This window comes from Tursiops truncatus, chromosome 3 (assembly GCF_011762595.2).
Source record: "Tursiops truncatus isolate mTurTru1 chromosome 3, mTurTru1.mat.Y, whole genome shotgun sequence".
Taxonomy (NCBI): domain Eukaryota; kingdom Metazoa; phylum Chordata; class Mammalia; order Artiodactyla; family Delphinidae; genus Tursiops; species Tursiops truncatus.
Window position 1 is genome coordinate 112,032,562 of NC_047036.1, and position 12,280 is coordinate 112,044,841.

Below are 12,280 nucleotides of genomic sequence, written 5' to 3' on the forward strand. Positions count from 1 at the left end.
AAGGGTATCTGGTTGCAGGGTGAGATGAGGTGTCTTTAGAAAACCACTGCACCCGGTCAGTGCCTGGTTGGAAAAGGGGTGTCAGGTTATGATACAAGACAAACTGTCATCATGGATTAAAACACTTCTGCAATCCAAGAGTAACAGTCATTTCTTGGAACATTTGCTAATCTTTAAAAAATTTTACCAATGCGAAACAGATCAACTGCTTGAGACTGGCTTCTTAAAGGTTAGGTATTCATTTGTGTATTCACTTAACTGATACTTAATTGATTCATTGAACTGATCTACCGATAGTAACCCCCGCAGAACCAGGAGGCAAGGTAGAGAAGGTGGGTCCCCAAGAAAGTGGGAGCTAAAAAGTTTCACTTTTTAACCCATGTGGATTAAGATGCTGTAGCTCCTGGGAGTTTGAAAAGCATCTTGAAGTGCAGGTTTATTCTTTATGTTTATTATTGTCAGATTAATGTGAAAAACACTAAAAAAATGCCACTTAGGGAAGCAGCCGCATGGCACAGGGAGATTGGCTCGGTGCTTTGTGACTGCCTGGAGGGGTGGGATAGGGAGGGCGGGAGGGAGGGAGACGCAAGAGGGAAGACATATGGGAACATATGTTTATGTATGACTGATTCACTTTGTTATAAAGCAGAAACTAACACACCATTGTAAAGCAATTATACCCCAATAAAGATGTTAAAAAAAATGCCACTTATAAAGGAAAAGTCACAGTTGTGTGGCTTTTTATGGGAACCCCCACACTTTACGGGGGCTGCATGTCTTGGGCTCACGTATACAGAGGAGGAAGAGGCGGGAGGTGGGACCAAAGATGTGAGGTGGGAGGGGCAGGGGAGAAACCAGCAGGCATTGTCCTCCGACAGTGATGCCATTGTAAAATCCGGGGTGCTGGTGAAGCACGCAGGTTGGATGCCCACCTCCAGAGATTCACATCTGGAAACCTGGTCTGGAGCCCCGCAGCCCACAGGTTTAACCAGTTGTCCACCCAGGAGGTTTTAAGGAGGAGCTGTGACCCAGAGAAGGCAGCCCCGGTCTTGCACTTTCCAAAGATGCCTAGTGGGGCATGAGTCTCTTCTGTTTCAGGGCCACACCGGATTCGTCCACTTGGGAGGATGGGGCTCTCAGACCCCACCATCCAATCCCACAGTAGAACATTCAGCTTTGTATGTTCTAGCTGTCAAATTCCAGAGGCCTGGGAGTCAAAGGCAGGCTTGTGAGGGCCAGACAGCAGGCCGTGGACATGCTGTGGGCTCTGCAGGGCAGAATGGCTCCTGGAGGGGGAGGCCTTGAAGGGCTGGGCAAATGCTGGGGGCCAAGAGGCACTGAGCAGGGAGGAGTGAGACTGTTCTCAGTTCCAGATGGGCGGCAGAGGTCCCATGCTGCTCCACACTGCTGCCTCAGGACTCTGCAGGGGGCTGTGGCTCCACGCACCCGTTACCCTTTGTTTGTTCCGGACCTTGACCAACGGGTACGTTGGAAGGTTCTGATACCCTGTAACAGAACAAGTGCTGATGTGAGAGTTGGAGGGGGTTAAGAAATCGTTTTATCAGCCATCTCAGGTACAGAGGGGTAAACCAAAGCCTAGAGAGGAGAGATGACCCATGGGGAACTGAAAGGAAAATGGGCTATGAAATCAGACAGAAACGGGTCCTTCTCCACCTCTGCCATCCCAGCTGGATGACCTTGAACAGATTATGTGGCCTCTCTGTGCCGCACTCCGCTCCTCTGTGCCGCACTCCGCTCCTCTGTATGACGGAATAATAATGCTCACACCTTAGGCTTTGTTATCGGGGCTCAGCATGACTTTTCTCAGAGCTTGGCACCCAGTAGGCGTTACTGTTGTTGATGCCCAGAGCCTGGGTCAGTGGTGGCTACACTGGAACAGGCTCCCCGACCCCCAGTCCAGTGTTCTGGTCTGCGGCCTGCTGCTGCTGGGGCCCCCTGATGCTCTCAGCCTGGTCAGGCCCTTGCTCCAGTGACGACAGTTGGGGTTGGGATGTGAGTGAGCGGGCTCTGTTTGCTAACTTTGTATATTGCTTAATAAGGAAAACATGGCTTGTCCTGGCAATCCGTGGATCCGGCCATATATGGGGAAAAGGAGTAACTTGGATGTGGTCAAGGACGCAATTCTGAGTTCTTATTTAAAACAAAATCAAAGACAATATGGAATTGCCACTCTTCTTTTTCCTGTTCGGTTATGGAGTGATTTCTGCTTATAAACAGGCAACATCTTGCAGGGTGAGCTTTAGAAGTAGCTGCGAACTGTTTGGGGAGCAAATCCTTTCCATACTTGAAAGAACTTGGCATAGAGCAAGAGTCCGCATGCATGGAGAGAAAGCACTGTTTTTCAGGCACGCAGAGCGGATTGAGGCCTTCTGTGGCCCAGCCATCCCCGGACTGAACACCAGGCCCTGTGGGCTGGGCTGGGCTGTGGTGACAGCTTCTCATCCGTTCTAAATCTGGGGCCCTTCTGGCCTCTCTGCAGTGGGGCACCCACTCTGTTTCCTGCAACTGTCTGCTTCTTGGTGTCTGCATCACCTCCATTCCTCAGGCATCACTTACTCATTCGTTCATTGACTCACTCAAGCACCTACTGAGTGCTCACCCTGCCAGGCAGTGCCCCTGACTCCCTCCTCTGCTCCTTTTTCTCCTCTCTGGTGGCTTTGCTCTCCTGGCTGCTTCTGGTTCATGGCTATCGCCCTGGGCTCTGTCCTTGGTCCTTTTCTTTTCTCCCTCTGTGCACTCTCCTGTCTCCTCTTGGCCTATTTTCACAGCGTTGTGGTTAAGAGGGACCAGTCTGCCTGGGGCCAGTCCTGGCTCTAAACTTTCCAAGCTGTGTGACCTTTAACAAGTCACTCAACTTCTCTGAGACATAGTTTCCTCACCTGTAAACTTGGGATGATAATGGTGCTTTCTTCTAGGGTGGTTATGAGGACCGACTGAGTTAATCTCTATAAAGCTCCTTGAACACTGCCCAACAGCAGGTCAGTGCTCAGAAAGCTTAGGCACTGCCACTGTTTGCGGATGACACCCAGTTCTCTCACTAGATGCCGTCTTTGCCCTGACCACCATTCCTGACAGGAACGAGTCAGGCTGAGCTCCTCCTGTGGGCCTTCACTTGCTTGGCACTCAGCAGGGGAGGTGGCATTGAGGAAGATGTAGTCCAGGACATGACCAGCCACTGCAGTGTGTGTCCTGCCAGGCAGCTGGTGCCCCCCAACCGCACACTCAGGCTGACGGTCTTTATTCACACCCTCTTTCCAGGTCTGCTGCCTCTTCCATGGACAGTACCCTCATGGGGGTTCATTAGGCCAAGGGCGTGAGAAAGAGACAAGAAACGTCCAGGTTTCCAGCCTGGGTGGAGGATGCAGCCACCCTTTCTGCTTCTGAAGTATTTCCTGATTCTTTATCTCCTCTCCATGGCCACGGCCCCTGCCTGGGTCTGGCCTCACCACGGTTCCTCTACCCCTGTGATCTCTCTGTAAAGCCTCTTCCACTTCCTCTAACTCATCCTCTGGCCTCACCTGGTCAAAGTCAGGCCAGGCCTGGGTAAAGCTCTTCAGAGGTTTCCCATCACCTGCGGCCAGGTCTTACTGTGCTCCTGCAGCCTCATCCTCCTCTGCCTTGGGGATGGCCCCAAGCGCGAGCCCTGTGACTGCTGACCTCCTTTCCTCCTGCTTGCCGAGAGCCCAGCCCCACAGGATCCTAGAGTACCTGGTGCTGCCTCCTGGGGAGGGAAGGCTGGAGGGTGCAGAGGCTGCCACGGGATGTGGGCTGAGTGACCCACCGTGTTCCAGCCCTGGCTTTCACCAAGCAGAGCAAAATTACTAGATGATTCTCTCCTTAAGTTCTTGGCGGCCCCCCAGGTCTGTCCCTGCTCCCTCACACACTCTTTCCATCACTGCTCATGTTCTGGCCGGAACAGACTCAGACACCTCTTGGCAGGGACCCCTTCTTGGGCTTGTCCTATGGGTGTTTCTCCTCTGGATTCCAAGGTTGACTTTACCTGTTTCCCAGATTGGACGTTCAGACCTTCCTGAACTGGCTGCAGCCCCCGTCCCAGGCGCCACTCGGACCTTCAGCTGGCCGATGTGAGTGCCTGCCCCTCTGACCTGCCGCTGTGGAGTCCCTTCTCCCCACCTGGCCGTGTGCTTCTGGAGGGCAGGACTCTCTCTCCTCCTCATCTCCTCTCAGAGAGGAGCAAGCACAGAGCTGGCACGCAGCCCTCGGCCCCTGAGCCTTCCTGCCCGTGCAGCTGCCTCCTTAGGGGTGGGCATGTGTCTCTTCTACCTGGGGTTCCATTTTTTTTTTTTTTTTTTTTGCGGAACGCGGGCCTCTCACTGTTGTGGCCTCTCCCGTTGCGGAGCACAGGCTCCGGACACGCAGGCTCAGCGGCCATGGCTCACAGGCCCAGCCGCTCCGTGACATGTGGGATCTTCCTGGACCGGGGCACGAACCCGTGTCCCCTGCATCGGCAGGCAGACTCTCAACCACTGCGCCACCAGGGAAGCCCCTGGGGTTCCATTTTAACCTTTGTTTGAGCAGAGATTTCTATGTTAAGACCTTCTTCAGGGAAGACCTGAGAACCTCTGGGCTAGTTGATCTGATCTCTCAAATTGCCTTATCAGATTCTCCTATGCCCTGGGTACTTCTTGCCCTTCCTTCTCCCTGACCTGCATGTGGCCCCTAGTTTTGATGCCTCGTGACCCATGTCCATGTGCACATCGGGGGTGGATTCTGAACCGAAGCCTGGACTCTAGATCTTAGGTACGGCCAATCAACCAGGTGGACCCTGCATGTGTTGGGACCAGGGTGTGGGTCCTGGACGGAGAACTCTGCCCAGGGGTTGGCCTGGCTCCTGAGCTATCATATCTCCACCCAGATGCTGGGGCCTCCATGCCCACCTGTTAACACGGGGGGCCTTCCTGCCCGAGATGTTGGAGGAAATCACAGTATAGCCACCCTCTCCCCTCCCCACCCTGTGGAGGGGAGGTGGCCAGGGTGTGAGTCACAAGCCCCCTGCCCTCCATCCCAGAGCATGAAGGTCATCTCTTCTGGATGTGTGCAGCCTCTTCTGTGGATTGGTCCTCGGGACCCCAGCCATATCATCCCGTCCCTCACACAGTGGGCAAGGTGGAGCCATTCCATTGTTTTCCAAGGGCCGTGCTCAACCGCATCCGCACCTCCCAGATGGCATCTTGCTGCCACTCTTGTGACATTTGCTGATGGAGCCTTGAGCTTTCCAGCTCTCTGGCTGGTTTACATAGTTACAGAGTGTTCTGTGACTATCATAACTTATGTGGCTAGTCTTCCCTTCATGTATATTTAGGTTGCCGTTTCCAATTTTTCTTTATTATAAACAAACTTCAAGGAACATCTTTGTAGGTCTATGTCTTTGTAGGGCCAAAGGGTATGCAATTTATTTATTTATTATTTATATTTATTTTTATTTTTTTTTGCGGTACGCGGGCCTCTCACTGTTGTGGCCTCTCCTGCTGTGGAGCACAGGCTCCGGACGCGCAGGCTCAGCGGCCGTGGCTCACGGGTCCAGCCGCGCATGTGGGATCTTCCAGGACTGGGGCGCGAACCCGTGTCCCCCGCATCGGCAGCCGGACTCGCAACCACTGCGCCACCAGGGAAGCCCTATGCACATTTATTATGTTGATACATGATGCCAAATTGTCCCTCTCAAAGGACACTCATACTGCATGAGAATGTGTTTCCCGACACCCCAGACAACCTCAGTTTTGTTCGTGTTTTCATTTGTTGCCTATATGGAAGTAGAAAAATTATACATTGTGCCTGTTTGCATTTATTTGATTCTTAGTGGCTGTTTTGTATTTCTTTCTTTTTTAAAAAAATTTAGCTGTAGTTGCCTTACAATATTGTGTTAGTTCAGGTGTACAGCTTCAGATTCTTTTCCATTATAGGTTATTACAAGATACTGAATATAGTTCAATATTCAACCACTTGATATTACACTTCAATATTACAAGATATTGAATATAGTTCAATATTCAACTATATAGTAAATCCTTACTGGTTATCTATTTTATATATAGTAGTGTGTATCTGCGAATCTCATACTCCTAATTTATCCCGCCCCCTCCCCTTTCCCCTTTGGTAACCATAAGTTTGTTTTCTCTGTCTGTGAGTCTGTTTCTGTTTTGTAAATAAGTTGGTTTGTATTCTATTTTTAGATTCCACATATAAGTGACATCATGTAATATTTGTCTGACTTACTTCACTTCGTATGATAATCTCTAGGTCCATCCGTGTTGCTGCAGATGGCAATATTGCGTTCTCTTTTATGGCTTCTTTTACAAATGGCTTTTTCATGTCCTTTGCTCATATTTCTACTGGAGGCTCATTTTAAAGAACTGAATGGTGAGAGCTCTTTGTTAGAAATGCAGCAACTGGTACTCAGTAGACGAGTTCATCAAAGTTTGTTGACAAGTAACTCTTTGTTGTATATCTTGAAAACATCTTATTTAACCATACATTTTTTTTTAATTGGAAGTTTTAGGTTTTTATGTGGTTGAACTTTTCTCCTTTATGACTTTTAATTTTTCACATAACATGCTTAGAAAGCATCCCTCCCCCTTGCAAGATTTAAAAACTATTCACCCATGTTTTCTTCTAGAACTTATAAGATTTTATCATTGACATCTGAATCTATGTTTCATCTAGAATTTGTTATAGTTTAGGGAGAAAGGTATGGATTTGACTCTTCCTTCCCTTGCCACCAACAAAAATTAGCAATCAGTCGTCCTGACACCGTTTACTGAATAATCCATTTCAACTCGACTACGTGGCAATGCTACCTGTATCATATAGTAAATTTCCATATGTGCTTGTGTCTGTTTATGGAGTTTTCTCCTGTTCCATTGGTCTGCTTGTGTTCCTGGTTTTAAAAGTGCTTTTGATAATAACTACCAATCATTGAGTTCCTGCTATGTTTCAGGTACTTGACATACTTGATCTCCAATCTCTCCCAACACCCTGCAGAGTGCAGGTACGATGTTCCTGGTGTAGCCAAGGCTTGCAGGATAAATGAGCCACACAAGGTGAACAAGGTAGTAAGTGGCTCAGCCAGGAATCAGACCGAGGAATGCTCGCCTCTAAGCCTGGCCCTTCCCACCATCCTGTCCTGCCCCAGGTGACCCTACTCCCCACCCTTCGGGGCATGTGGGAGAGGCAGCTTAGAGAATAGCAGCTGGAAGGTCACTGCCCTCACTTCATATCACTGAAAATGGAGGCCGTGGGGAGTGGAGGCTCGTCCCAAACCCAGGGCTGGTTAGAGGGAGCCGGGTCTGGGACTCTCAGCTCACTGACCTTGTATCCCCAAACCAGTGTCCTAACAGAGCTGACCTGTTGGCATGGTCATGGGATTCTCTGTGCCCGTGCCCCACCCCGCTGCAAGCTGTTAAACACAAGATTCCACTGCAGACACAGCTGGTGGGCGGTCTCCCTTGTAGAAGTGAGTGGGTCAGGCGGTGCTCACGGGAACTCCGGCACAATGCTGAACAGATGGGAATTACGTGGTTCCTTTGCATCTTAGAGTTGTAGACTAGAGGGGTCCTAAGAAGTCACACAGTCCACCCCTGCCATGTTTAGATCAAGAAACTGAGGCCCAGAGAAGGGACAGAACTTGCCCAAAGTCCCCATGCATGGACATCTTGGGCACATTCCGAAATCCGCACCCTGTGATGAGGCCTGGTGAGGAAGAACTGCAGCTGCAACAGCTCTTGGCTCTCAGGGACAGTGGTAGGAAGCTGTCAAGTGAAACCCCAGCCTCATCTCCTGGAAGCCTGGGATGGCCCTGAAGACAGGCCTCGGTAAACCCTGTAGAAGTGTTGCAGGGCGGTGTGCGGGGGCCCCAGGCAGGCCTTCCCTGATCCTATGGTCTTCAAGGCTGACGCCAGGGGAGTTGTACAAGAGCATGGTAAGCATCGCTGCTGAGATTGGCACCTCCTGGTAGTGCTTTCCATGCCCTAAGTATTGCCTGCTGGCTGCTTCCCGTGAGAGGAGTTGCCCAGCTTCAGATTTGCATAATCACCTTGGCCAGAGATGCAGTGTGTGCATGGGCACACACACACACACACACACACACACACACACACTCACACACATATACAAATATGTACACAGAGATGTTAGTCTTTGGAATGATTGTGTCCCCCACAGTGCTGTCTGGGCCAAATCACAGTGTCCCTTGTCCAGGATCTGTGGGTGCAATTTTCCACCAGAGTCCTGGGCAGTCCTCTCTTTCGTGCTTTGGCCTTGGCCCCTCTGCCCAGCTGTACTGATGTCTCCTTTTCATCCACGTACCAAAACTCTGGTTGGGCTTTAGGGCTCAGCTCCGATCTTTCTCTGGCTCTTCTGTGAAGTCTTCCCTCCCCAGCCTCGTCCACAGTTCTGGCACTCTCCCTCTTCTGAATGCTGGCAGCGTTCTTCTGTGTCACTCACATGGCACTGGAGCACTAACTGCTCTGGGACACCGCTTCTCTAGAACTTTTCCTTACAGCTTGTGTTGTTATACGTTTTCATGAGATGAAATCTTGTTGACCCAATGAGGCAGTACTCTTGTATTAACACCATTTTGTATTCTCATCAGTGTCTGGCACATGGTGGGCCCTCAGGAAAGGTTGGTTGCCTGGTGGGTCGGGAATGAGCCCATATGTAAACGCAAATGGAGATGCTTTCAGGCCTCAGTGGGTGTTAGGTACTTACCCGCACTTGCTGGCTGCCAGTCGAAGGAGTGAAACGGGCTCGTTCAGTCCTGCGGGAGGTTGTAATCCAACAGAGAGCTGTGATGAGAGATGTGCTGAGATCTACTGGTTAGGGTGATAATACAGATCTGTTGTTAAAAGTCTGGCAGTGCTTTAGTCTCCTGTGAAGTGGGAAAAGGGCCTTTGGGCAGCAGGTGAGAGGGGAGGGTGTGGGAGTGCACCTCAATCAGAGCATAGTCAGGAGAACCTAACTGCTCTCTACCTGGTAGGCTCCTAGCGGAGGGGGGTGAGGAGTTTGGAATGCGGTGGTGGGATGTAGTTCATTCTCAAACACTCCCTTTGGGCCCAAATCTTCCTCCTGGCCAGTCCTGGGGGCTCTCAGAAGACTGTCCTGAGTGCAGGAGAATATTTCCCCTTAGATCCTAAAGGGATACTAACTGCTAGTTGAGAGCACGTGTTTTGAGAGCGAAGTATAATGTATTTGCCATTCATTCATTCATTCATGTGTTATTGAATGAATGTATTATTCATTCAATAATATATTCATTATTGTATTGTAACAAAAACAATAATGTGTTTATTCATTTTGTGCTGAGCCTGATGATGTGATGCTGATCTGGTAAGAAGTCTGAGTGGGGCTCCCCTGCTTACAACGCTGAAGCAGCTGGTGACTGTCTCCTGCATGGGGGAGAAGTTAAGGTCATGCTCTCTGTCATCCAGGATAACACCCGGGCTCCTCAGGCTGGCATGTCGTGGCCTCCTTACCCAGCTCCGCAGACTGCTCTGGCTCTTGGCTCTATGTTCTCTAGAACTTTCTTCAGCCCTGCTGCCCTCTCCCAATTCCCAGACACACTGGCTGCCTCACGCCACCGTGCTTCTGCTCGTGCTGATTCCTCTGCTTGGACCCTCCAGGCCTCCTCCACCATCAGTATGAATGAGCCCCGGGCACCCTAAACAGAGCCCTGAGTAGAAGCCTGTAGGGGAAAGAGCTTGGGCTTTGGAGTCAGCTAGAGGTGGATTCAAATCCTGCCTTCACCTTCCTGGCTCTGCATGTTACTTCCCTGGGCCTGTTTACTATATGCTTAATAGCACTGAACTCACAGCATTGCTGGGAGGGCTAAATCAAGGGAGGATGTGCCTGCCCTTTCTTCTCTCCCTGCTTCTCCCACCATTCTCAGTGCTAGGCCTGTAGATGCCTCGTCCCCCTGGTTGTTGGTCTCAGTAAAGCCCTTTTATTCAACAAATAGCTACTGAACACCGCTGTGGGCCAAGTGCGGGGTACTTGGAGTAATTTTTGTTTGGTCATCTGCTACCAAGGAGTTGTGAGAGCCCATACTGAGTTCCCCGGGGGAAATGACATTTGATCTGAATGCTGGAGGCTAAGGGAGAGGTAACTTGGAGGAGACAGGAGGGAAGAGAGTTCTAGGCAGAGGGAGGCAACAGGGTGAGTGGGACCCAATTAGTCATGAGCTGTGCGAGGTATTTATCATAAGAGTAGTAGGAAGGATTCTACGCCAAACTGGGACTTGGTCACTTTTGCATCCCCCAGAGCAAAAGATGGACAGAGGAGGACCAGAGAGGAAGCTGGGAGACCAGTGAGGATGGGCAAGGGAGAGACGTGGCTGGTTGGGGTGGAGGCCGTGGCCATGGAGATATTCTGGAGGTCAGGTTAGTAGGTGTGGCGTTGGGTGGGACATGGGTGGCGAGGGAGGGGAGGAAACAGTGACTCCCACGTTTCTGGCTCTTCTGACTGGATGTGTGTATGTATGGAGAGTAGGTTGGTGGCCAAGGGAAGATCAGCCCTCAGCTTGTTTCCCCCCAGATGTGTAAGCTCCCTGCAGCAGGGATGGGCCCTCGGACTCTAGGTCTCTCCCACGGCTCCTTAGTGCCCAAGAAGATTTCAGAAGACTTGTTCCTGGTCGGGGTTAGAAAATTAGCCCCTAACCACCATCGGTCAGCAGACTTGACCATGGTCACATCCCCTTGGACTCCAAGGCTCTCTGTGCTGAGGAGTCGGCCCTGGCCTCATCTGCTGGAGGGGGCCCAGATCCTCCTGGGGGCTCCATGCTAGGGCTGGTGTGCCTGGCCTCCTTGCTCTCAGCAGGGCCAGCTGCGGTGGGTCTCCCATCGCCTCACTGAGGCAGGCCTGGGTTTGGCCGCCCTCCTGGTTGTGTTATATCCAGTGGGAAACATTTAGAATATGTGAATGTAAGTGGCTGCTGGAGAGAAATCTACAGTTTCTCCTGTTATTGGGAAAGAGCTAGGCTACCAGAGGCTACCAGATGTTCTGTGTCATGTAATGTATGTTTTATGGCCAATGAAGATATATATAAAATCTGTATCCAGAGAGTTCCCTACTTGCCGAAAGGGGGCTGGAGCCTTTTTACTCTTAACCTTTTCAAATTTTAGGCAAGAATTCCCTTCCGGGCAATGAACTTATCTGCCAAGTTAGGGCCCAGAGGGAACCCTTATGGGGGACTCGTAAACCCCGTCTTTTGAGGAAATCTTAGGGCTGAGGCCACATTCAGGCCCACGTGTTTACACAATACTCTCAGCTCTGAGGGGCCATTAGGGTTAATTGGGTGAATAACCGTGTTTAAAAAGTCCCCAAAGGGCTTCCCTGGTGGCTCAGTGGTTGAGAATCTGCCTGCTAATGCAGGGGACACGGGGTTGAGCCCTGGTCTGGGAGGATCCCACGTGCCGCGGAGCAACTAGGCCCATGAGCCACAACTACTGAGGCTGCGCGTCTGGAGCCTGTGCTCCGCAACAGGAGAGGCCGCGATAATGAGAGGCCCGTGCACCGCGATGAAGAGTGGCCCCCACTTGCTGCAACTAGAGAAAGCCCTCGCACGGAAACGAAGACCCAACAGAGCGAAAATAAATAAATTAATTAATAAACTCCTACCCCCAACATCTTCTTTAAAAAAAAAAAAAAGTCCCCAAATTTGTATTTACATAATCCACTTTTTTTGCCCAAGCCTGATCAAGCCTATTTGTGGGATCTGGAGTGAATCTGGGCTGAGGGTCTTCCTCCTGTGCTTCTGGAGCAGCTTCTCCTGTTGGTGACCATCCTTTAGTGAGGACGGGGACAGGCAGGCTTCCCTTCCGCCTGATGTCATGGCGGGACCCGTTAGCACGGGGTCTTCCTGAGCCTTTGCCAAACACGTGTTGTGGATTGCTGGTCCTGAGAGGTACTATATGGGGAAGAGTTTCCAGGGTCTAATAAGTTTGGGAAGGACTGCTTCTTATCTCTTCTCTTGGAGATGCCCTATGCGCATTATTCCACTGAGACTCCAAGAAGTCCTACAGTAAAGAGACAGTTTTAGCTTTGTCTAATCCAGCTTCCTTCAGATGTATCTGATCTAAGCACCTCTGTCCCTAATCCTGATGAATAGCCCAAAGAACTAGAATTCTGTAGAAGCACGTTGGGAAACAGCAATTTCACTCCTTTTTTTTTTTTTTTCAGGGGGCAGTTCGGGTTTTGGCCACCCACCTAGACATCGTGTGTGCTGCTTTTGGTCGAGGCCCCTGTG